At 47.4% G+C, this 25,847-nt stretch overlaps 1 pseudogene; it reads right to left on the bottom strand.

Annotated features, from left to right (window-relative positions):
- Positions 1–1,591: 1,591 nt before the first annotated feature.
- The window catches only part of LOC107119243, a 41,961-nt pseudogene continuing 17,705 nt past the window's right edge, over positions 1,592–25,847 (bottom strand).

Genomic DNA, 25,847 nt, shown 5'->3' with positions numbered 1-25,847 from the left:
GCACCTTCCTTAGTGCTGGTTAGCATCTTTTAAGGCCCTAAACGGGGCCTGGGTACTTGAGGGTCTGCCTCTGCCATACTGTCCTCCCCTCAGTTAGTCCATTGCCTAAATCCTGCTCTCTATGCCCCTAAATACATGGGTAGGTGAACACCAGAAATAGGGCATTTTCAGTGGTGGCCCCTCCAAAACACGCCTGGAGCCTATCTTACTATCTGTGTAGCAACAGGCCAAAACACTGCTTTTCAACCGGGCTTTAACTTAGAGTGGCTTTTATCTTTTTTAGCTGTTTTACACTCTGCTTCTCTCCTCAGGACTTTTCAGTGGACTGAGGGGGTGACATGATTGAGGTTTACAAGATTATGCATGGGACAGAGCATGTTGAGAAAGAAGTAGTTTTCTCCCTTTCTCACAATACAAGAACTCGTGGGCACTCAATTAAATTGCAGAGCAGTTGGGTTAGAATGGATAAAAGGAAGTACTTCTTCACCCCAAGAGTGATTAACATGGAATTCACTGCCACAGGAGGTGGTGTTGGCTACAAGCATGAACAGCTTCAAGAGGGAATTGGATAGACACATGGAGCAAAAGTCCATCAGTGGCTATTAGCCACAAGGTATAGATAGGAACTCTCGGTCTGGGGCAAGTGATGTACTGTACTCTTGGTGCTTGGGGGGGGCAAGAGTGGGAGGGCTTCTAGTGTCCTGGCCCCACTGCTGGACCTCCTGATGGCACCTGGTATTTTTGGCCACTGTGTGACACAGAGTGTTGGACTGGATGGGCCATTGGCCTGATCCAACACTGGCTTCTCTTATGTTCTTAAGTAACTGATTGTATCATCCACAGAGAGGATAATCCACAATTATACAGAATAGATTTAATCCCGAAGAGAAAGTAGGGGGGGGGGGGACCTTGCTATACTTCATATATTTTCGTGGAGTCCAGTTAATATTTCCGCTCTGCTTCATAAAGGTTTTCTTGGAACACAATTATACGGAGTTCAGTCATCTATCTCTACACTGTTCACATAAATCTTTTGTTAAATATCTGAAATTTAAAAACCCATAAATGTTCCAAGAGGTCTCCTCTGAACAACTGCTGGCAGTCTGCTAATCTGGTCACATGTAAAGAATGAGTCACAACTCGCGTATATTACAGGTTGGTAGAAAAAAAGAGAGATGATAAAAGTTGAGGTCAACTTCAGCAGCAGAAGTCCACCTTTTCTCCGCTGCCCTTGCTGGAATGACAACCCGGTGGAGCTGGATAAGTCAGACCTCCCTGCGACTTTGCCTGTCAGTTGGGTCTCCCCCATGGGGGAGAGGTAAGGATAAATTCTCTCCCTTCCTAAATTAAATAAATAAATAAATAGGTACATCCAACTGGAGCCTTTGAAACGTGCTCCCTTCAAGTTGCCATTTTCCCCAGAAGTCTCCCCTATATGAATTCTCTCCCCTGTGTGAACCTTCAGATATGTAGTTAGGATGCGATTCAGATAAAAGCTCTTTCCACATGACAAGCATTTATATGGTTTGTCCCCTGTGTGAACCTTTTGATGTGAAGTCAGGTCACCATTCTGAGAGAAGTACTTTCCACACTCTAATGATTTTTATGGCATCTCGCCAGTACAAATGTTTTGATGTGTCCTTAGGTGGCTATTTTGAGAAAATAACATTCACAGTCCAGGCATTTATATGGCTTCTCCTTGGTATGAATCTTTTGATGTGCTGTTACACTGCTGTTCCGAGAAAAGCACTTTCCACCCTCCAACCATTTCCATGGCTTCTACCCAGTCTGAATTTTTTGATGTGCAGTTAGGCTGCCGTTCAGAGAGAAGCACTTTCCACACTCTAAACACTTATATAGCTTGTCCCCAGTAGGAATCTTTTGATGTGCAGTTAGGTTGCTATTCTTGGAGAAGCACTTTCCACACTCTAAATGTTTACATGGTTTCTCCCCTATGTGAAACCCTTGAGATCTAGCTAGGTCATCATTCTGAGAGAAGCAATTTCCACACTCCAGGCATCTATATGGCTGTTCCCCTGTGGAATGATGTCTAGTTCTTGTACTACTCCAATAGAAGCACAGTCCACACTCCAAGCAGTTAAATGGCTTCTCCCAATATGAATTTTTTGATGTGCAGTTAGGCTGCTATTCCGGGAGAAGCACTTTCCACACTCCAGGCATCTATATGGCTGTTCCCCTGTGGAATGATGTCTAGTTCTTGTACTACTCCAATAGAAGCACAGTCCACACTCCAAGCATGTATATGGCTTCTCCCCAGTATGAATTTTTTTATGTGCCGTTAGGCTGCTATTCCGGGAGAAGCACTTTCCACACTCCAGGCATCTATATGGCTGTTCCCCTGTGGAATGATGTCTAGTTCTTGTACTACTCCAATAGAAGCACAGTCCACACTCCAAGCATGTATATGGCTTCTCCCCAGTATGAATTTTTTTATGTGCCGTTAGGCTGCTATTCCGGGAGAAGCACTTTCCACACTCCAAGCATTTAAAAGGCTTTTCCCCAGTATGAATTTTTTTATGTGCCGTTAGGCTGCTATTCCGAAAGAAGCACTTTCCACAGTCCAAGCATTTATATGGTTTCTCCCCTGTGTGAAATCCTTGATGTTTAGTTAGGTCACCTTTCTGCAAGAAGCACTTTCCACACTCCAGGCATCTATATGGCTTTTCCCCTGTGTGGATCTTTTGATGTCTAGTTCTTGCACTACTCCAACAGAAACACTTCCCACACTCCACACATTTATATGGTTTATCCCCAGTATGAATCTTTTCATGTTTAGTTAGGACAGCATTCTGGGAAAAGCACTTTCCACACTCCAAGCACTTATACGGCCTCTCCCCAGTATGAATCATTTTGTGTTTAGTTAGGTCACTATTCTGGGAGAAGCACTTTCCACACTCCAAGCATTTAAATGGCTTCTCCCCAGTATGAATCTTTTGATGTACAATTAGGCTGCCTTTACTGGATAAGCACTTTCCACACTCCACGCATTTAAACAGCTTCTCCCCAATATGAATCTTTTGATGTGCAGTTAAGTCGCCATCCTGGGAGAAGCACTGTCCACATTCCAAGCATTTAAATGGCTTCTCCCTAGTGTGACTCTTTTGATGTACAATTAGGCTGTTATTATGGGAGAAGCACTTTCCACACTCCAAGCATTTATATGGCTTCTCCCCTGTGTGAATCCTCTGATGTTTAGTTAGATCACTATTCTGAGAGAAGCACTTTCCACACTCCAGGCATCTATATGGCTTTTCCCCTGTGTGAATTCTTTGATGTTTAGTTCTTGTACTACTCCAATAGAAGCACTTTCCACACTCCAGGCATCTATATGGCTTCTCCCCAGTATGAATCTTTTGATGCGTACTTAGGCTGCTATTACGGGAGAAGCACTTTCCACACTCTAGGCATCTATATGGCTTTTCCCCTGTGTGAATCCTTTGATGCCTAGTTCTTGCACTACTCAAATAGAAGGACTTTCCACACTCCAAGCATTTAAATGGCTTCTCCCCTGTATGAATCCTTCGATGTACAGTTAGGCTGCTATTATGGGAGAAGCACTTTCCACACTCCACGCATTTATACCTTTTCCAGAATGTTGGAACACTGCGATATATTTTAACACTGAATTTGCAGTTGAACCCTTTCTTGTCCATAGCACCTTTAGGCCTTCTCTTTCTCTTCTCTGTATCATCTTCAGCTGAGACCTCAGGCTTATTTCTCCTTTGCTTCTGTTTCAGTTCCCTTTTCCTTCTGCCACATCTCTTTGGTACCATTTGACCCCCAGATTTTGTCTCTACCTGAAGATTGTTGTTCTTTTCCACAACCCTCCTTCCTGAGTCCTTCTCACTCCCTTTCTCCTTCACGTCTGCAACTGCAAAAGAGGGAACAAAATCATATAAGAATGATAAGGTACAAATACCAGTAAGTTGGTACAGCCATTAGTCAATGGTCTTTTCTATAACCAGTGCCACGTGTTACCACCAATGCCCTGCCTTGTGGTTTGGGGAAATTAGCTAGGCAGCAGGCAAGGCCAGAGGGGTACAAGGGACCTGTAAGCTGCTCTGAGACTCCCTTGGGTAGTGAAGGGCGGGGTATGAATCCAATCTCTTCTTCTTCTTCATTGTATGAAAATGGATGCTGGACTAGACGTGCCAATCCATCAGTCCTCTTCTTGTGTTCTTTTAAAAAATGACAAATGGCAGGGGATGGGAATAGATTTCACACATGGCAGCTCAATAAGCAAGAGGTGCATTTTCATTTTTCAGGGGAAGGAAGGTTAAGATGGTTCCTGTCTGGGGGAGGGGGGGAGAAGGCGATAAAGGAGACAAATGTTCACCTCCTCCTTCCAGATAGTATTCCCTGAATTGCAGAATATGAGAAGTGATCCTCCCCACCCTGACTGATTCGTCTGGTTTCCATTCATGTTCTCAGATTATCAGAGGATAAAGAGGATGCGGACTTGGTCCATGCCTGGCTTGACTCCCACTGGGACCTGAACTGGCCAAGGAAGAGCAGAACGTCACGAGGAAAAGCAATTCCGCCTCCCGAGTCCCCATTCATTACCTGGAAGGTGGCTGCAGCGTCTCTTTCCTGACTTCTCGTCCCCTGCCCATCACCTTCCTCACAGTTGACTCTCAGGTTCTCCCCCAGCAAGATTTTGCCTACAACTTTCCATCAAGACCATCCCGTTCCACTCCCAGGGGAGGTGCCTCGTGAGGGCCACAGGGCAGGGGGGTCCTTTTTCTGCCCTAAGAAGGAAGATTCTCCCCTCTAAACTCTTTTTTCAAATGCCATTGGCTGAACCATGGAGGACCAGGTAGCAGCCACTGCAAAGTCAGCGTTTTACCATCTGCGGCTGATTAGGCAGTTGGTTCCCTTCCTTGAACGCAATGACCTGGCAACAGTGATCCATGCAATGGTCACCCCGAGACCAATGGTAACCAAATCCGGAAGCTGCAGCTGGTGCAAAGGCAGTGGCCAGGCTGTTGTTGTGTCTCCCTATATGGGAGCACACCCAGCCTGCCCTAAAAGCACTGCACTGGCTGCCTATAGCATACCGAATTCAGTTCAAGGGGCTGGTTCTTACCTTTAAAGCCCTATATGGTCAGGGACCTACAAACCTAAGGGACCACCTTTCCCCGCATGTTCCCCAGAGAACACTAAGATTGGGGTCCCAAAACTGTCTAGTCCTTCCAGGCCCTGAAGAAGCCACGCTAGCTGTGACGAGGGCCAGGGCCTTTTCTGTGGCAGCCCTGCACTGGTGGAATGAGTTCCTGGATGACATCAGGGTCCTGCGGGACCTTTTACTCTTCCGCAGGGACTGCAAAACGGAGCTCTTCCACCAAGCCTTCGATTAGGATGCCGCCTTCCCAATATTGAGGCCCTGGCCCCAATATCACTACCTATGGTGGTAGTTGACTACTTGGATGCCAAGAAAATGCCGCCATCGCTTATGACTGTACTAGCACCTTATGATGTGTTTTATTTTATACTAGCCTGATACCTGTGCTTCACTACGGTATTTAAGTTCTGTAAATCCAGTTATAATACTGATGATGTGAAGTTTGAAATGTAACATTTGTTGTAGGAATTCTAATGGAGAAGATTGTAGTGTGAAAAATGAAGCACCCTGCACCCGCTGCTGCACCTGACAGACAGCTGCCTGTCAGGTTTATGAGGTGGGGGGAGCATCTTTGAAGCCATTGGAGCGGCTGCGCCAGCAGCACTGATGCAGCTCACAGGTGGTTGGTCATTTCTGATTTCCTCAACCGTCATTAGCGCTCTGCAGTCTCCTGTAACTCTTTTTACCTCAGAACACTGAGCTCTGCAGCTGACCAATCAGAGAGTGGGGGGTGCAAAGCAGCAGCCTGGCAGCCACATAGGAATCCATGGGGGGGGAGCCCATTTTACCCCTTTTGACCCCTTAAGGGTCAAATTTCTAAAAAATCCCTTCTTAGTGAGCACCTACGCCATGGTAGGAGCGCTCTCCCTGAATTTCGTGTTTCTAGGTCCAGCGGTTTGGCCTTCTGCCTTGGCAGGGAGGGCAGAATACAAATTAAACAAACAAACAAATAAATAAATAAATTACGGACTTCGGAGATGCAGACCAGAAGCTCCGCCACTGAGCGAGGGCCCCTTTCTCTGGCCTAGTCAGATCAGTGATGTCTTTCCTCCCCTTCTCCCATCAGCCTCACTCCCTCTAAGAAAGTACTGCGGGAGAGCCACTCTGCCTCAAAATAGAAGGACTGAAGAAGAAAAAGAAGAAACTGTGGGTATTTCCTAGCACAGAGGCGTCAAACTCATTTGTTATGAGGGCCAGATTTTTTTGGAGGGCCAGGCCATGCATGCTATGAAATGTAACATGAGGTACCAGAGATCTAAACTTTGGAAAGATGATTTCAGATGGTGAATGGCAACAGCAGGCATGATTGGATTAGATGTGATATGCAGAGGGGAAGTAGGTGTGGAGATATCAGCATTGGTAATGAGACAGGAAACCTAGGTCTCAGTTCCGTCCAGGAGGAGGCAAAGAATAAATGGACGTAAGTCTGACATTAGAAACCACAACATTCAGTTGCTGACCTAAGACCAAAGGGAGATTAGAAAGAGAGACTGCTGAATTCCATCCTCCTCGAGTGGACTGAGACCTAGGTTTCCTGTCTCATTCCCAATGTGTACTATTATCATTTGCATTTGAAATCACTCCACTCCCCAAGATATAAGGACCAATCCAAGTGTTCTAATTCCTAATCACGGTCTTTTTATTGTGCTTGGCAGAAAAATCCATCCATCCACCCTCCCTCCCTCCCTCCCTCCCAAGAAGTGTGCTTGCACACAATACATTATACTGGGAATAAAACATTTTTGGTCTCAAAGCTGAGACTCCAATTTTGTTTTTTCTCTCTTTCCTTCCTCATCCTCCCTTCCCCCCCCCCCAAAAAAAAGAGGAGGAGCAGCCCCGGAGAAGAAAGCAGAAGTGATCTGTGTGTGTGTGTGTGTGAGTGAGTGTGTGTGTGAGAGAGAGAGGAAGGGGCAGGCAGGCTTGTTTTTTATCTCTCTGACACGAAGCAGCTATGAGGCTTGCTCTATCTGTGTATGTGTGTGTGAAAGAGAGAGAGAGGGAGTGAGGGAGGGAGGCAAGAGGCAGGAAACAGGAAGCAACGAACCACTAAGACAGCTGGGGGAGAAAGCAAGCTAGGGTGTGGCTGCAGCAGCAGCCCTGGGAAAGGAAGCAGGAGGAGGAAGCTGCTTGGGGGCTGGTTTTGAGGTAGATCTGGCCCACGGGCTGCATGTTTGATACCCCTGCCGTAGCAGGAACCTAACTGGATACTGTCCATCTCTCCCGATCAGAGCCTTTGCTTCATTAACAAGTTTCTCTTTGCAGCATGGAAGGATTTTATGCCTTCTTTTTCAGGCGATGTAAGATCCCCAAGTGTGGGAGGAGCTCTGTTTTTTCCTCTACAGCAAATGAAAGTGTGCCCTGAAATGAAAGACTGGCAAAGGAAGTTGCCACTCCCTCCCTTCTCTTCCGTGATCATAACAGGAAGGAAAAGATCCTTACCCAGAGAGGCCACCGTCTCAAAGATTTCCTCCATAACATCCCAGTAGATTTTCCTTTGACCTGGATCGAGAAGAGCCCATTCCTCTTCTGTGAAGAACACGGCTGGCCCTGCAAAGGACACCTCTGGGGGACTCTGAAAGAGAAAAATATGGCCCAGTTGATCATCTATTCCTGTCCCTGACCATTCAAGAAAGAAAGAAAGAAGAATCCCATTGCCCTGTCAACTGTTTAAAGAATGCCATACATCAAACCGATGGCAAGGAAAATAGCATACACTTCTTTTTCAGAATCTGCCAGGTATTAGATGCTAATTTCTCCAAGAAATGTAAACTCAGACATTTCCAAAGAACTGGGCTTCTCTTGGTCTAATCCAGTTAAATGTGTGCGGTGCGTGTGGGGGGAAATACTAGACTGTGTAGCTGACAGTAAAGTACCTTGTACTTTTAATCCCAGAAATAAACAAATATTGTTTGAGAGAAGATTTCTACTTTAAACATGGTTGTCTGCAGAGACGTTTTGTGTTACTCTAATGGTTGCGTCCAGGTGCTCTAATTAAAGTCAAGGCATCTTTTCATTCTGTTTTTTCCCTAACAAACCAAAGACCCATTCACCCCAGTCCGTGTGATCCTTGGGGCTTGGTGGGTGAAAGTTGCGAGACAAGAAATAAGAACATAAGAGCTTAAGAGAAGCCAATGATGGATCAGCCAATGGCCCATCCACTCCAACACACTGTCACACAGTGGCCAAAAAACAAAACCCAAAACCAGGTGCCATCAGGAGGTCCATCAGTAAGGCCAGGACACTAGAAGCCCTCCCACTGTTGCCACCCCCCTAAGCACCAAGAATACAGAGCATCACTTGACTCAGACCCAGAGTTCCTATCTATACCTTGTGGCTAATAGCTCTGGATGGACCTGTGCTCCATATTTATTTATTTATTTATTTCTATTTATAGCCCGCCCTCCCCACAAAAGCAGGTCACAGACAGGCATATGCCTACACATAAAAACATTTTAAAAACCATTTAAACATTATATGGCATTACAAAATTACATATATAAAGTGCTCCAGATATTCCACAAAGATGACGAACTTACTGCTGCTCTACTAGCTCAGTGTCCTCTGTTCCGGACAATGCCGGCGTTCTTTCCTCCAGGGCCAGGTAATTATGGTACCATAGTGGCAGCTCCTACTGAAACACCTGGCGGAAGAGCTCCGTCTTGCAGGCCCTGCGGAACTGCATTAAGTCCCGCAGGGCCCTGATCTCCTCCGGGAGCTCGTTCCACCAGGTAGGAGCCGCCACCGAAAAAGTCCTGGCCCTGGTAATGGCCAGCCTGGCCTCCTTCGGGCCTGGTATTACCAGGAGATGTTTTGCACCCGACCGTAGTGCCTGTGGGGGAACATATGCTTATCTAATTCCCTCTTGAAGATGTCCATGCTTGTAGCTGCCACCACCTTCTGTGGCAGTGAATTCCATGTGTTAATCACTCTTCGGGTGAAGAAGTTTTTTTTTTAATCTGTTCTAACCCGACTGCTCAGCAATTTCATTGAGTGCCCACGAGTTCTTGTATTGCCCATGAAATCCCAAACTCACCTTTCCTGCAGACAAGCAAAGGCCATATTCTCCCTCCAGCCAGGGGAAACAAGAAAGAAGAGAGGCCCCGAGGAACGGCATGTTCCAGAAATGTTCGTCTCCATCTTGTGGAAAAACTGTGCCCTGGACACCTAGAAAAGGCAGGGTTAAAGGAAATTTTGTAAAAAGAAAAATATTTAAAATAAAAGGCAGGGTTGATCTCTCAGGTGCTCGCAAGTCCTTCTGGGAAATGTAGGTCCCGTTCACACGGAGAAGTTGCCATGCGAAAGACACAGATGATAGGCGGATTTTCGGTGTGTGATCACATCGCAACATGTGGCTAACTGTGGCTTCTCCCCGAAGATGAGGAGTAAAAAACTACCACATATGATGTACTAGTTTCCGGAAAACGCGGGGCAAAGGCGGGCATCTGATCACATTTCCACTTGAATCCCGTGGCATCCGGTGCCCGTCTATGTCCCGTCGCACACCGGATTTTTTTTTTGGGTAACTCTCCACAGGATGCGCAAACTTCGGTGTGGAAAAAAAAATCCCATTTGCCACAGAAGCACTGCCTAGCAATTGCCGGTGTTATCGCGCCGCGCCACTTCTTTGCTGCACTGCAGGATAGCCGTGTGATCGGCACCTAACGGCGTAACCACAGGACCTCGATGGGACGTGTGATCAGGCTGCCGCGCGTTTCTTTACTCTGGGGCTAACAGCTGCACTTCCCCCCCACATTTTCCGGCCCGTGAGACCGGGGCCTTAGTCTCCTGTAACACCAACACCCACAGAGAATTTTTTAAAGTGAGGCATTTCGGAATGTGGAAAGACGGCTGCTTTGCTCGTTTGTGGTTTTGCGGAGGGCACCTTCCCTTGTGTTTGAATAAATCTTCCCTCTTGCTTTATCAAACCCGCCTCTTCCGAGATCTCTGTCCTCTTCAGGCTGAATACAAAACTTACCTCACAGCAGGGACCCGAAGGCTTTACACTTCCTACCCTAAGAACGTCTTGTCACTGAGAGGAAGCCTTATACCACGAGAACAAAAGGGAAACAGTGTGGAAGTGGGCTTGAAACGTCAAGAGCGTCAAAGGAAGACGCCACCCCACCTCCCTTCTCGGCCGTGTTCGTAATAAAAGGGGGTAAAGAGCCTTACGCAGAGAGGCCACGGTCTCGTAATTTTCCGCCATCACTTCCCAGAAGAGTTTCCTCTGGCCTGGATCCAGCAGAGCCCATTCCTCCTCCGCAAAGAACATGGCGACGTCCTCAAAGGACACCTCTGGAGGTCTCTGAAAGAGGAAAATATGGCCCACTGGATCATCTGTTCCAGTCTCCGAGCTTTCAAGAAGAAAAGAAGAATCCTATCGCCCACTCAGTTGATTAAAAGAATGCAATGCACAAAAACTGATGGCAAGAAAAATTGCATTTTCATAGCCTCTCACAGTGATTATATACTGAAACTCCCTAAGAAATACAAATTCAGAAAACTACACAAACTGGGCCTTCTCTTGGTCCGGTCCAATGAAATGAAAACACAAAAGAACCCAAGTAGAGGTAAAGGTTTTCCTTGCTCGAAAGCCAGTCGAATCCGACTCCAGGGATGCGGTGCTCATCTCCGTTTCCAAGCCGAAGAGCCAGCGCTGTCCGAAGACGTTTCCGTGGTCATGTGGCCGGCATGACTAAACACCGAGGCGCACGGAACGCTGTTACCTTCCCGCTGAAGTGGTACCTATTTATCTACTCGCAATTTCTTGCTTTCGAAAAGAACCCGGACTGGTTGTAAAAAGCCTGTCTACTATACTAACTTCAGTTTTAACTCCAGAAATAACATCAAGATTGTGTTTGCAGAGGAGGTTTCTGCCTTAAGATTTTTCCCCCCCTGCAGAGGCTTCCTGTTTTACTCCAAACCTCTGTAAACAGAAACAGGCCTGATGAAGCTCATGATATCGTCTCTTCTATTCCCCCCCCCCCCAATGAAGGGGAGGCCTGCTGTTTCCAGGCTGTGTGATCCTTCTCGAGGCTTCTTTGCAGGCGAGAGATGCAAGGCACAGAACATCCAGGACAAACCCACCGGCCTCAGAGTTTCTTGCTGGTATTTGCACCTTGTGGGATGACTGCTGTTTGCCCAGCAATGCCCTTGAACGGCAAGGAAGCTCCTGCATCACCTCAATGGATTTTTGGATGTCACAAAATAGAATACTAAATTGGAGGGGGGGGGGACCAACGCCCCTTTGTGGAGCGTTGGAAAAAACCACCCTGCGAGGTCCATCCCCGTTCTGAGAATAAAATAAGGGGGAGGGGGAGCCCCTGCCTCTTTCGCTCCCGTGCAAACGTCTCTTCCCTCCCCTCTCCTTACCCCCCAGATCGATTGCACGAGCTCCTCCGCTCACCTCGCCTGCTGCAGAGGCGCAAAAGCCAAATTCTCCCTCCAGCCGGGGGAAAGGAGAGAGGAGGGAGGCGCCGGGGGACTCCATGCTGCCCCCCCCCCCAAATTCCCTTCTCCCCTTCCATGAAAAGGCAGGGTTGACCTTACTCGTGCTTGCAAGGCACTCTGGGAAATGTAGTTCCCTGCCGCAACCGGCGGCCCCGGGGATGAAGCACGATTTGGAAAGAGGTTTCTTTCCGGGGGGGGGGGGGGCGCTTCCAATTATGGTTTTATTGGGTTGGGGGAGGGTTTCAAATGAGTACAGTTATCGTGAGCTCATCGTTATTTAGTGGTGAGGAGTGTGAACTCTAATCTGGGAGAACTGGGTTTGTTTCCCCACTCCTCCACGTGCAGCTGCTGGTGTGACCTTGGGTCAGTCACAAGTTCTCTCAAGAGCAGTCCTCAAAAGAGAGCTCTCTCTCAGCCCCACCTACCTCACAGGCAATGCTCCCTCTAAGCTGTGGAGACCAATGTTCCCTCTAAGCTGTGGAGTCTTGTGAGCAAAAAATCTACTTTGTGAGCTACTGGCATTAAAGTTGTAAGCAAGTGATTTGGCTACTGCATAAATTAGTTTGTTTGGAGCCATCCCTCCTGAGCTGAGACAAAAATCTGTGAGTCAGAGGCTAAAAAACTGTGAGCCAGCTCACACTAACTCAGCTTAGAGTGAACACTGGTGGAGACTTGTGAGCAAAAATTCTACCCTGTGAGCTACTGGCATTAAAGCTGTGAGCCAGCGATTTGGTAAATCAGTTTGCTCTGGAGCCATCCTTCCCGAGGGAAGGCAAAAAGGTGTGAGCTGGAGGCTTAAAAACTGTGAGCTAGCTCACACTAACTCAGCTTAGAGGGAACACTGCTCACAGGGGGTGTCTGTTGTGGGGAAGGGGAAGGACATTGTAAGGCACCTGGGACACCTTCGGGTAGTGAAGGGTGGGGTATAAATCCTCTCTCCTTTATGGTTTATACTTTATTATTTAATTATCCATTTTCTACTCGAGATGCAAGGTGGATTGCCGGGTGTGAAGAAGCACATTTTTCTCTTGGGAGGCTGGCAGGCAGCGAAACCTCATCCGTGCATTTTAAAAGTTTTCGGTTTTTTTCTCTGTTCAGAGAAGAGGCTGGAAAGGGGGGAAGTCTGTTCAATGGCTTTCCGGCTTACCTGCATTCAAATGCTAATACACCTAACCTAGGGTTGCCAGCTCAGGGCCGGGAAAGACCTGAAAATTTGGCCGGTGGAGCCGGAGATGTGAGGCGGCTGGGGAGGTGAGGGACCTCAGTAGGGTACAATGCGATAGAGTCCACATTCCAAATCAGCCATCTGAAGAACATAAGAGAAGCCAGTGTTGGATCAGGCCAATGGTCCATCCAGTCCAACACTCTGGGTCACACAGTGGCCAAAAACACCAGGTGCCATTAGGAGGTCCACCAGTGGGGCCGGGACACTAGAAGCCCTCTCCCACTGTTGGCCCCCCCCCCAGCACCAAGAATACAGAGCATCACTTGCCCCAGACCAAGAGCTCCTATCTATACCTTGTGGCTAATAGGCAGGGGTCATTTCAGGAGCGGAGCTCCGGCAGTAAAGAGCCCAGGGGGCGGGCACATGCAACAAGCCCCACCCCCTGCTCCCAGCAGCCCTTAATCAGCTGAGCTCTGAGCCGGAGCAGGAGAGAGAGCTGTGAGAGAGGTGAGTGGGTTTCTTTTACTTGCTTTCAGCTGAGAGAATTCAGCTAAGGATATTTTGTGGGAAAACTGTGTTTAGCAGTGTGTGGAAGCACTTAGAGTTCTTGCAGAGTCCTGGCTGATTGAGTGTGGGAGAGGAACGGGCATTATTTGACTGGGATTGCCTGTAATTGAGAGGAAGTGGAAGGGGCATTGTTTTGTCTGTGATTGAGTGCCTGGGTGAATTTGAATTTGAATAGCTGCTGCCTGACCTCTGCTGGGGGAGGCCTCTATTTAAGGAAGCACCTTGGCAGAGGCACGAGCCTCTGGCACGAGCCGAAGGGTGAGCTAAAGGGCTCTTTGCCTGTGGCTCTTAGCCTAGGGACTCTTAGACTAGGGGCGCTGTAAGAAGCCCAAAAAGAGCCAGAAAGACAAGGCCCTAGGCTCTTTGTCTTTCCCGTAAAATAATTTGACTTGATAACAAAACCCACATAAATACCAAGGGTTTAAAAGGGGGATTATATTTATTTATTTTAAAAGAATTATGAAGCCAGAATGCCAGCAGGGGGTTGGGGGCTATCCAGTGTTTTGCACGGAGTGTCACATGTATGACTATCTGCCCACTGGGCAGAAGTCTTGGGTGTGTCCTCGGTGCAAGGAGCTCCTGGTTCTCAGGGAACGTGTGTGCTCCCTTGAGGCCAAGGTGGCTGACCTGGAGAAGCAGAGACAGTCAGCTAGGCACACAGAAAAGACTCTCGGGGACTTGTTAGCTTCGTCCCACTCTGGATCTGGCAGCCCCGCTGCTGTCAGGGAGCATGAGGGTCTAGGGGAAACAGGGCACCATGCTGAGGATAAGGGGAATGTGCCCTCAGAAGGGACCTCTTCCCCAGCTGGTGAGCGGCTCTCCTTTTGCACCAAGGAACCATCCCTGAGCAGGGTGGGAGGGGGGCTCTTGGTAGTGGGTGATTCGATCCTTAGGCAGGTAGACAGCTGGGTGGCGAACCCGCGTACTGACCGTATGGTGACTTGCCTGCCTGGTGCGAAGGTAGCGGACATTACGCGTGTTTTAGATAGGCTGGTAGATAGTGCTGGGGAGGAGCCAGTGGTCGTGGTGCATGTCGGCACCAACGATGTGGGGAAATGCAGTCGTGAGGTCCTGGAGGAGAAATTTAGGCTGCTGGGCAGGAAACTTAGGTCCAGGACCTCCAAGGTAGCCTTCTCAGAAGTGTTACCTGTTCCACGCGCAGGGCCGGAGAGACAGGCAGAGATCAGGAGTCTCAATGCGTGGATGAGACGATGGTGTAGGGGGGAAGGGTTCAGGTTTGTTAGGCACTGGGATACTTTTTGGAACAAGAGGGAGCTGTACAGGCGAGACGGTCTCCACTTGTCCCGAGAAGGAACCAGGCTGCTGGCACTTAAAATCAAAAAGGTGGCAGAGCAGCTTTTAAACTGAATATTGGGGGAAAGCCGACAGGAGATGAAAAGTCTCTGGTTCGGGTTGGCTCATCTGAGAGAGGTGAGGGGGTACCGGTTGCTTTTCTACAGGGAGGTGGATTGAAATTGTCCACAGAGGCCATGGCTGGTGACATGGACTGCCGGACAACGACTCGAGATAGCAAGAGGAAGGATGCAGGCTTAACTTGTAAGGGAAATTACAGCTGTTTCTATACAAATGCTAGAAGTGTCCGAGGTAAAATCGGGGAGTTGGAGTGCTTGGTGTCGGAGGGAAAAATAGACATTGTGGGTATTTCTGAAACTTGGTGGGATGAGGAAAATCAGTGGGACACAGTGATTCCCGGTTATATATTATATCGGAAGGATAGGGGGGGAAGGGTTGGAGGTGGGGTAGCTCTGTATGTCAGAGAGGGTATAAAGTCTAGAAAGATTGAGAGGCTAAGTGAATTGGATTCGCTTCTGGAAGTTCTATGGGTTGAAATAGGGGGGCCAAAAGGAAACTTAACACTGGGAGTTTGTTATCGCCCACCAGATCAAAAGATAGAGGAGGATTATAAAATGATGAATGCCTTAAAGATAGCAACTAGACAAAAACACTGTGTAATAATAGGTGATTTTAACTACCCACACATTGATTGGGTCAATATGTGTTCTAGTCGGGAAAAAGAGATTGAGTTTCTAGACACTCTAAATGACTGTGCTATGGAGCAGATGGTCACGGAACCTACCAGGGGAGAGGCGATCCTTGATTTGGTCCTAAGTAACACTCAAGACCTGGTGAGAGATGTAAAAGTGATTGCACCGCTTGGAAACAGTGATCATAATGTTGTTGAGTTCATCATTTGTACAAATAGAGAATTGGCCAAAAAGACTCACACAACCATTTTTAACTTTAAAAGGGGTAATTTCTCTGATATGAGGGGACACGTGGGGAGGAAACTGAAAGGAAAAGTAGAAAGGGTCAAAACAATTGGGGAAGCTTGGGATCTATTTAAAACTACGATCCTAGAAGCTCAAAAAATATATATTCCGCAGGTTAGGAAAGGCACAAACAGGTATAGGAAAAAGCCTGCATGGTTAACAAACAGAGTAATGGAGGCTGTAAAAAGTAAAAAGAATTCCTTTAAGCAGTGGAAAGCTAGTCACAGTGAGGCTGATAAAACGGAACACAGGCTATGGCAAATAAAATGCAAGTCTGAGGTCAGGCAGGCAAAAAGGGAATATGAGGAGCATATAGCAAAAAACGTAAAAACCAACAATAAAACTTTCTTCAAATACATTAGAAACAGGAAACCAGCCAGGGAGGCAGTGGGGCCCTTGGACGACCAAGGGGTAAAAGGAGTATTGAAGGATGATAGGGAAATGGCTGAGAAGCTAAATGCATTTTTTGCCTCCGTCTTCACTGTGGAAGATGAGAAGTGCTTGCCCACTCCAGAACCACTGATTTCAGGAGGGGTGTTGGAAGACCTGAGTCAGATTGAGGTGATGAGAGAGGAGGTCCTAAAACTGATAGACAACTTAAAAACTGAAAAATCACCAGGCCCAGATGGCATACATCCGAGAGTTCTGAAAGAACTCAAATGTGAACTTGTAGATCTCCTGACAAAGATATGTAATCTTTCCTTAAAATCTGCCTCCATTCCTGAGGATTGGAAGGTAGCTAATGTCACTCCCATCTTTAAAAAGGGTTCCAGAGGAGATCCGGGAAATTACAGGCCAGTCAGTCTGACGTCGATACCGGGTAAATTGGTGGAAACCATTATTAAGGAAAGAATTAGTAGGCACATAGATGAACAAAACCTATTGAGGCAGACTCAGCACGGTTTCTGTAAGGGAAGATCTTGTCTCACTAACCTGTTAGTGTTCTTTGAGGGGGTGAACAAACATGTGGACAAGGGGGATCCAATAGATATTATTTACCTTGACTTCCAGAAAGCTTTTGATAAAGTTCCTCATCAAAGGCTCCTAAGTAAGCTCAAAAATCATGGGATAGAAGGACAAGTCCTTTTATGGATCAAAAACTGGCTAGTTCATAGAAAACAGAGAGTGAGTGTAGGTGGGCAATTTTCTCAGTGGAGGGTGGTAAGCAGTGGGGTACCGCAGGGATCAGTACTTGGTCCACTGCTTTTTAACTTGTTCATTAATGATTTGGAGATGGGAGTAAGCAGTGAAGTGGCTAAATTTGCGGATGATACAAAGTTGTTCAGGGTGGTGAAAACCAGTGAGGATTGTGAGGCACTCCAAGGGGATCTGTCAAGGATGGGCGAGTGGGCGTCAACATGGCAAATGGGGTTCAATGTGGCCAAGTGCAAGGTGATGCACATTGGAGCCAAAAATCCTAAATATAAATACACATTGATGGGGTCTGAACTGGCAGAGACTGAGCAAGAGAGAGATCTTGGAGTTGTAGTGGATAACTCACTGAAAATGTCGAGACAGTGTGTGACTGCAATAAAGAAGGCCAATGCTATGCTGGGGATTATTAGGAAGGGTATTGAAAACAGATCAGCCAATATAATAATGCCCCTATATAAATCAATGGTGAGACCTCATTTGGAATACTGTGTGCAGTTCTGGTCACCACACCTTAAAAAGGATATTATAGCTTTGGAAAAAGTGCAGAAAAGGGCAACTCGAATGATAAAAGGGTTGGAACACTTTCCCTATGAGGAAAGGTTAAAGCGCTTAGGGCTCTTTAGCTTGGAGAAAAGACGACTGAGGGGTGACATGATCGAGGTTTATAAGATTATGCATGGGAAAGAGCAGGTAGAGAAAGAGGTACTTTTCTCCCTTTCTCACAATACAAGAACTCGTGGGCACTCCATGAAACTGCAGAGCGGTCGGGTTAGAATGGATAAAAGGAAGTACTTCTTCACCCAAAGAGTGATTAACACTTGGAATTCACTGCCACAGGAAGTGGTGGGTGCTACAAGCATGGATGGCTTCAAAAGGGAATTAGATAAGCATATGGAGCAGAGGTCCATCAGTGGCTATTAGCCACAAGGTATAGCTAGGGGCTCTGGGGCAAGTGATGCTCTGTCTTCTTGGTGCTTGGGGGGGGTCAACAGTGGGAGGGCTTCTAATGTCCTGGCCCCACTGCTGGACCTCCTGATGGCACTGGTATTTCTGGCCACTGTGTGACACAGAGTGTTGGACTGGATGGGCCTTTGGCCTGATCCAACATTGGCGTCTCTTATGTTCTTATGTTCTTAATCAGAATATAAAGCAGCTAGGTAAATTGCAGAGCCCCCCCCCTCCAAAACAGTCTAGTGGCACCTTTAAGACCAAGTTTTATTCAGGTACAAGCTCTCCCTCCTCTGCAAGGACAGGGAGTTAAACCACGCTACCGCACTCGCGGGCAGAGCCACAGATGAAATTGTTTGCTTCCTTGCTAAGACTATTCCCCTCTCCTGTTTGGAAGGAGACTGTATTCTGGAACAACACTTCCCTAGGCTCTTGAGTGGCTGGGTCAAGGGGTCTAAGGTTGATCTCTGTGAGTTCACAGGGTTGTTGTACTTGAGTAGCCAAAACTGTTCTTTATTTTTTTAAAAAATAAGACAACGCTTTATTTGGTTTCATTCAAAACAATTGGTTTCATAACAGCAGGTTAGTAGGCAACACAAGGTTCTGAAGTCACACGGCAAAAAACAAGAAAACTAGTTTAAGGTGAAATTAGCCCTCGGGAAGGAGCTGTATATAAATTGAATGTGTATGTATGTATGTATGTACCTCTGGGAGAGGACAGAGTTTTGCCCGTGCCTGGGGATCATAGAATAGAATCATAGAATGTTAGAGTTGGAAGGGACCTTGCAGGTCATCTAGTCCAACCCCCTGCACTCTGCAGGAGCATAGCTGAAAGATAGCCCTACATACCTACAACATACCCGAAAGATGGTCGTCCAGCCTCCGCTTGAAAACGTCCAGCGAAGGAGCATCCACCACCTCCCGAGGCAGACTGTTCCACTGCTCAACCACTCTTACAGTTAGGAAGTTTCTCCTGATATTTAGCCGGTAATGACTCCCTTGTAATTCCCACCCATTAGATCTAGTCTTGCAAGAGAGAATAGATCTGCTCCATCTTCTACATGACAGCCCTTCAAATACTTGAAGCCTGCAATCATGTCCCCTCTAAGCCTTCTCTTTCCCAGGCTAAACAGACCCAACTCTTCCAGCCTTTCCTCCTATAAGACTTGGATTCCAACCCTCTCGCCATCCCGGTTGCCCTCTTCTGGACACGCTGGAGCTTGTCAACATCCTTCCTAAAATGTGGTGCCCAAAACTGGACATAGGACTCCAGGTGAGGCCTGACCATCGCAGAATACCTCCCAGACATGGTAAACTTCAAGCTTTAAACAGAATAATTTTATATATACCCTAGAAACATCTTGTAACTGAGGGGAAGGTTTACCCCACAGACCCGAACAGGTTCCCCAGATTTTTGAAACTTAACAGTTCAGGGCCCTTTGACTACAAAGGGCCTTGTCAACGTATGTAAACTGCCTCCATCGCAAACAGCTGAAGGGTGCTGTGGAGCTAATCCCTGCCTGGACACTCAAATTCCCTTTCTGGGAAGGTAAATTCTACTATCATCTTGAACTGGGTGGCCAGTTTTGAGACTTCCAGAAACTTCCAGAGACTTCCAGTTTTGAGCATTCCCTTTGCATCCTGCCAATGCATCCTGGTAATGATTCTGCAAGAGGAGACACCATCTCCATTCTGGGAAACTCTGGAACAGCTTGGTGGGGGCACAGAGAGAGCCCCCCCCCGATCCCTGGGGCTCGCCTGCCTCCCAAGCCCTCCCAGTAGAGCCCTTCATCAAAGAGGCAGGACCTCCCCCCTTCAAACCAGAAAATGCTTCCTCTTGGCCAGCAGCTCCCACTTGGCTTGGCAGCCGATGGAACACAGCAGAAGCGCTCCCCCCCCTCCCCAAGCGAAACCAAGCATTTGGGGAAACGAAAGAGAGAAGCCGGCACAGATCGAAGAGACTGTGGTCCCCACGCAGCTAAATCCGTTTCGGCCTCCAGGAAGCCGCTGCGCAGGAACGGGGAGCCTCCAGGGTGTGGGAGAACCCCAGCGCTAGAGGGCATGAGCCCAAGCCCCCGGGCAGGATGAGGCCCCCTGGGCAAGACTGCCCCTTCTCCTCTGCAGTTCTTGCATTTCTGGGCTGCCCTTCAAAGCACAGCAGTTCTCCAAAGGGGCTCGCAGGAGGCAAACGGCAACCCAAGCGTGGTCTGGATATAGGGAAAAACGAAAGCCCCCAGTGCGAGTCTCGTCTCTTCCATGAACTTGCTAGCAAGGGGCCTTAAGTTGACTGGGGACCCCTTTCTGAACCTTAGTTAGGTCATCATTCTAAGAGAAGCATTTTCCACACTCCAGGCATCTATATGGCTATCCCCCTGTGTGAATACTTTAATGTCTAGTTCTTGTACTACTCCAATAGAAGCACTTTCCACACACCAAGCATTTAAAGGGCTTCTCCCAATATGATTTTTTTGATGCGTCCTTAGGTTGCTATTCCGGGTGAAGCCCTTTCCACACTCCAAGCATTTAAACGGCTTCTCCCCGGTATGAATCTTTTGATGTGCAGTTAAGTCGCCATTCTGGGAGAAGCACTGTCCACACTCCAAGCATTTAAACGGCTTCTCCCCGGTATGAATCTTTTGATGTGCAGTTAAGTCGCCATTCTGGGAGAAGCACTGTCCACACTCCAAGCATTTAAACGGCTTCTCCCCGGTATGAATCTTTTGATGTGCAGTTAAGTCGCCATTCTGGGAGAAGCACTGTCCACACTCCAAGCATTTAAATGGCCTCTCCCTAGTGTGAATCTTTTGATGTGCCATTAGGCTGTTATTATAGGAGAAGCACTTTCCACACTCCAAGCATTTATATGGCTTCTCCCCTGTGTGAATCCTCTGATGTACAGTTAGGTCACTGTTCTGAGAGAAGCACTTTCCACACTCCAGGCAGCTATATGGTTTTTCCCCTGTGTGAATTCTTTGATGTCGAGTTCTTGTACTACTCCAATAGAAGCACATTCCACACTCCAAGCACTTATATGGCTTCTCCTCAGTATGAATCTTTTGATGCGTAGTTAGGCTGCTATTACGGGAGAAGCACTTTCCACACTCCAAGCACTTATATGGCTTTTCCTCAGTATAAATCCTTTGATGTGCAGTTAGGCTGCTATTATGGGAGAAGCACTTTCCACATTCCACTCCACTTTCGACATTCCAAGCATTTAAATGGCTTCTCCCAATATGAATTTTTTGATGTGCAGTTAGGCTGCTGTTCTGAGAGAAGCACTTTCCACACTCCAAGCATTTAAATGGCTTCTCCCCAGTATGAATCCTTTGATGTGTCCTTAGATTGCTACTACAGGAGAAGCACTTTCCACACTCCAAGCATTTATGTGGTTTCTCACCTGTGTGAAACCTTTGATGCGCAGTTAGGCTACCATTCTGAGAGAAGCACCTTCCACACTCTAGGCATCTATATGGCTTCTCCCCAGTATGAATCTTTTGATGTGTCCTTAGGCTGCTATTCTGGGAGAAGCACTTTCCACAATCCAAACATTTAAAAGGCTTCTCCCCGGTATGAATCTTTTGATGTGCCGTTAGGCTGCTATTCCGAAAGAAGCACTTTCCACACTCCAAGCATTTATGTGGCTTCTCCCCAGCATGAATCTTTTGATGTTTAGTTAGGCTGCTATTACAGGAAAAGCACTTTCCACACTCCAAGCATTTATGTGGTTTCTGCCCTGTGTGAAACCTTTCATGTTTAGTTAGGCCACCATTCTGAGAGAAGCACTTCCCACACTCCAAGCACTTATATGGCTTCTCCCTAGTATGAATCTTTTGATGCGTAGTTAGGCTGCTGTTACGGGAGAAGCACTTTCCACACTCCAGGCATCTATATGGCTTTTCCCCTGTGTGAATCCTTTGATGCCTAGTTCTTGCACTACTCAAATAGAAGCACTTTCCACACACCAAGCACTTATATGGCTTCTCCCTAGTATGAATCTTTTGATGCGTAGTTAGGCTGCTGTTACGGGAGAAGCACTTTCCACACTCCACGCATTTATACCTTTTCCAGAATGTTGGAACACTGTGATATATTTTAGTGCTGAATTTGCAGCTGAACCCTTTCTTATCCATGGCACCTTTAGGCCTTCTCTTGCTCTTCTCTGTATCACCTTCAGTTGAGACCTCAGGCTTATTTCTCCTTTGCTTCTGTTTCAGTTCCCCTTTCCTTCTGCAACATCTCTTTGGTACCATTTGACCCCCAGATTTTGTCTCTACCTGAAGATTGTTGTTCTTTTCCACAACCCTCCTTCCTGAGTCCTTCTCACTCCCTTTCTCCTTCACGTCTGCAACTGCAAAAGAGGGAACAAAATCATATAAGAATGATAAGGTACAAATACCAGTAAGTTGGTACAGCCATTAGTCAATGGTCTTTTCTATAACCAGTGCCAAGTGTTACTGCCATTGCCTGCCTTGTGGTTTGGGGAAATTAGCTAGGCAGCATAAGAACATAAGAGACGCCAATGTTGGATCAAGCCAAAGGCCCATCCAGTCCAACACTCTGTGTCACACAGTGGCCAGAAATACCAGGTGCCATCAGGAGGTCCACCAGTGGGCAAGGCCAGAGGGGTACAAGGGACCTGTACACCACTTTATAAAAAGGTCTGGTACAGTCAGCAGACTCCAAATATGAAGAGTTAATTAAATGGCTTTATTAAAGTATTTCCCTAATTACAAGCACAACAAACATTCAAAAAGAGCAAGCAATACAGAACTCAGAAAGCAGAGGTGATTGATAACAAATAGAGGGGTCAGTTACGGGATAACATTACCTATCCAGATGTGCTGAAGTCCTTAAAGAGAATAGCACCAACGGCCAGCATTACATGCCACGGGGATGTCATGATCTGGGCTGTGCCACCAGAGTTCTACTAGGCCCAGGGAGCCTGGCTAGCAGTAGGTGAGGATGGGCCTACAACTCCCAGAAGCTCCTGAGAGGTTTTGGAGCCAAAATTGACCAATAGGAAAAGAGGAGGGCTTGGAATAAAAGATCTGGAGCAGCAGGAAAAGCTGTTCTTCTTTCCAGAGGGCAGAGCCAGAAGGAAGGCTGCTGCAAGAAAAAAACCCTCATCTTGAGGGAAGGCTGAGTAGTCTAAGGCCACTGCAGATAGTGAGCTAGGGACAGTATATTTAGATGCGTAAGGGCATTTGATTTCTTTTCTTTTCACCCACTTGCTGTTATATTTCTGCACCTTGTTGTTTGACCTCCTATAAAATAAACTATTTTCACTGTTCACTCTGCCTGGTCCCCACGCCTGTTATTTGTCCAAAAGGGAGATCTAAAGGTCTTGGAAGGATGCTCTGGGCCTTCTCAAGGGATCCTAAATCCAGAGTGGTGGCAGTGTCAGGTGACACCCCACCTGAGCCATGACATGTGGGTTCTGTGTTATTATACCCTGCTAAGGTGGCCCTCCCATGACAGCCAGTGTGACGTGGCAGTTAGTGCTTCAGGGTCTGCCAGACCCAGGTTCTTGTTGTGAAAGCTGATTGAGTGATATCAGACCACTCACAGACTTTCAACCTAACCTATCTCACAGGGTTGTTGTGTAGATCGAAAAGGGGAGAGGAGAATGATGTGAGCTGCTTTGGTCCCCACTGCAGAGAAAGACTGTTATTTTCCTAGATAGAGGCTGCAGGGAGGGGGGAGGAGATGGGGAGGGCCGCTATGCCACAAAGTGGAAGGACTCAGTTGTTATGAGGGCCAGATCTGACATAAATGTCACTTTGTTGGGCCAGGCCATGCGTGCCATAAAATGTAACTTCAGGTACCAGAGATACAAACTTTATCAAGATGATTTCAGATGCCAAATCTGGACAGCAGGCATGATTGGATTAGGTGTGATATGCAGAGGTGAAGTAGGCGTGGAGATATCAGCACTGGTAATGAGACAGGAAACCTAGGTCTCAGTTCTATCCAGGAGGATTCAGTCCAGGAGGATGCCAAGAATAAATGGACATAAGTCTGACATTAGCAACCACAACATTCAGTTGCTGACCTAAGAGTAGCAGTGCTCTTCAAAAGGAATTTCAAGGGGAGATTAGAAAGAGAGACTGCTGAATTGCATCCTCCTTGACTGGATTGAGACGTATTTTTCCCGTCTCATTATCAATGTATACTATTATCATTTGGCATCTGAAATCACTCCACTCTCCAAGATATAAGGACCAGTCCAAGTGTTCTAATTCCTAATCATGGTCTTTTTGAAAGAAAATGAATCCAGATAGGAACAGAGAAATCCAATCATTTAAAAAAAAAACTTTTCAGAATAAGCCAAAACAGTTTCCTCAATGTACATTGTGCTTGTCAGAAGAATCCACCCACCCTCCCTCCCTCCCTCCCTCCCTCTAAAGCAGTGTAAAGGTAAAGGTTCCCTTGCTCGAAAGCCAGTCGAGTCCGACTCTAGGGTTGCAGTGCTCATCTCCGTTTCAAAGCCGAAGAGCCAGCACTGTCCGAAGACGTTTCTGTGGTCATGTGGCCAGCATGACTAAACACCAAGGCGCACGGAACGCTGTTACCTTCCCACCGAAGCAGTACCTATTTATCTACTTGCAATTTCTTGCTTTTGAATGGCTAGGTTGGCAGGAGCTGGAACTAGAGACGGGAGCTCACTCCGTCATGCGGCACACTCGGGTCTCGAACTGCTGAACTACCGACCTTCCACGGCCTGCAGTTCAGCGTCTTAACCACTTGAGCCACCGCAGCTCCTCTAAAGCATTGTGCTTGCACACAAAAGCTTATACCTGGAATAAAACACTGTTGGTCTCAAAGCTGAGACTCCAGTTTTGTTTTCTGCCTCTCTGTTTCCTCTTCCACCCTTCCCCCCAAAAGAGGAGCAGCAGCCCTGGAGTAGAAAGCAGAAGCAATCTGTGTGCGTGAGAGAGAGGGGGGGGAGGGGGGGAGGAAGGAGGCAGAAAACAGGATACAGGAAACAAAGAGCCACTTAGACAGCTGGGAAAAAAGCAAGTGAGGGTGCGGCTGCGGCAGCAGCCCTGGGAAAGGAAGCAGGAGAAGGAAGCTGCTTGGGGGCTGGTTTTGAGCTGGATTCAGCCCACGGGCCACATGTTTGATACCCCTGCCCTAGCAGGAACCTGACTGGATATTGTCCAATCTCTCCCGGTCAGAGCCTGCTTCATTAACAAGTTTCTCTTTGCAGCATGAAAGTATTTTATGCCTTCTTTTTCAGGCGATGTAAGATCCCCAAGTGTGGCAGGATCCTCTACAGCAAATGAAAGTGTGCCCTGAAATTAAGGACTGTCAGAGAAAGATACCCTTCCCTCCCTTCTCTTCCATGACCATAACAGAAAGGAAAAGATCCTTACCCAGAGAGGCCACCGTCTCAAAGATTTCCTCTGTAACTTCCCAGTAGATTTTCCTTTGGCCTGGATCGAGAAGAGCCCATTCCTCTTCTGTGAAGAACACGGGTACCCCCTCAAAGGACACCTCTGGGGGACTCTGAAAGAGGAAAATATGGCCCAGCTGATCATCTCTTCCTGTCCCTGACCATTCAAGAAAGACAGAAAGAAGAATCCAATCGGCCAGTCGACTAATTAAGAACGCAATACATCAAACCGATGGCAAAGAAAATAGCATACGTTTCTTTTTCAGACTCTGCCGGGTATTAGCTACTGAAAATCTCCAAGAAATATAAACTCAGACAATTGCAAAGAGCTGGGCTTCTCTTGGTATAATCCAATTAAACATCTATGTGTGTGTGTGTGTGTGGGGGAATAATAGACTGTGTAGCTGACCAGGGGTCATTTCCTGCAGGAGCACACAGGAGCGGAGCTCCGGCAGTAAAGAGCCCAGGGGGCGGGCACATGCAACAAGCCCCGCCCCCTGTTCCCAGCAGCCCTCATTCAGAGCAAGAAGCAGCCAGATAAGTTGCAGAGCCCCCCCACCCAGCCCCCCGGTCCAAAACAGTCCAGTGGTACCTTTAAGACTGAGTTTTATTCAGGTACAAGCTCTCCCTCCTCTGCGAGGACAGATCTGCATGTCCCCCCCCCCCAATACCTAGCAATCCAAAACAGTCCAGTGGAGCCTGGTGACGTCAGGGGGTGTGGCATATGCAAATAAG

This window comes from Gekko japonicus, unplaced genomic scaffold (assembly GCF_001447785.1).
Source record: "Gekko japonicus isolate JY-2015 unplaced genomic scaffold, Gekko_japonicus_V1.1 scaffold3140, whole genome shotgun sequence".
Taxonomy (NCBI): domain Eukaryota; kingdom Metazoa; phylum Chordata; class Lepidosauria; order Squamata; family Gekkonidae; genus Gekko; species Gekko japonicus.
Note: the sequence above shows the minus strand (reverse complement) of the source record. Positions and strands in the feature narration are given on the sequence as shown.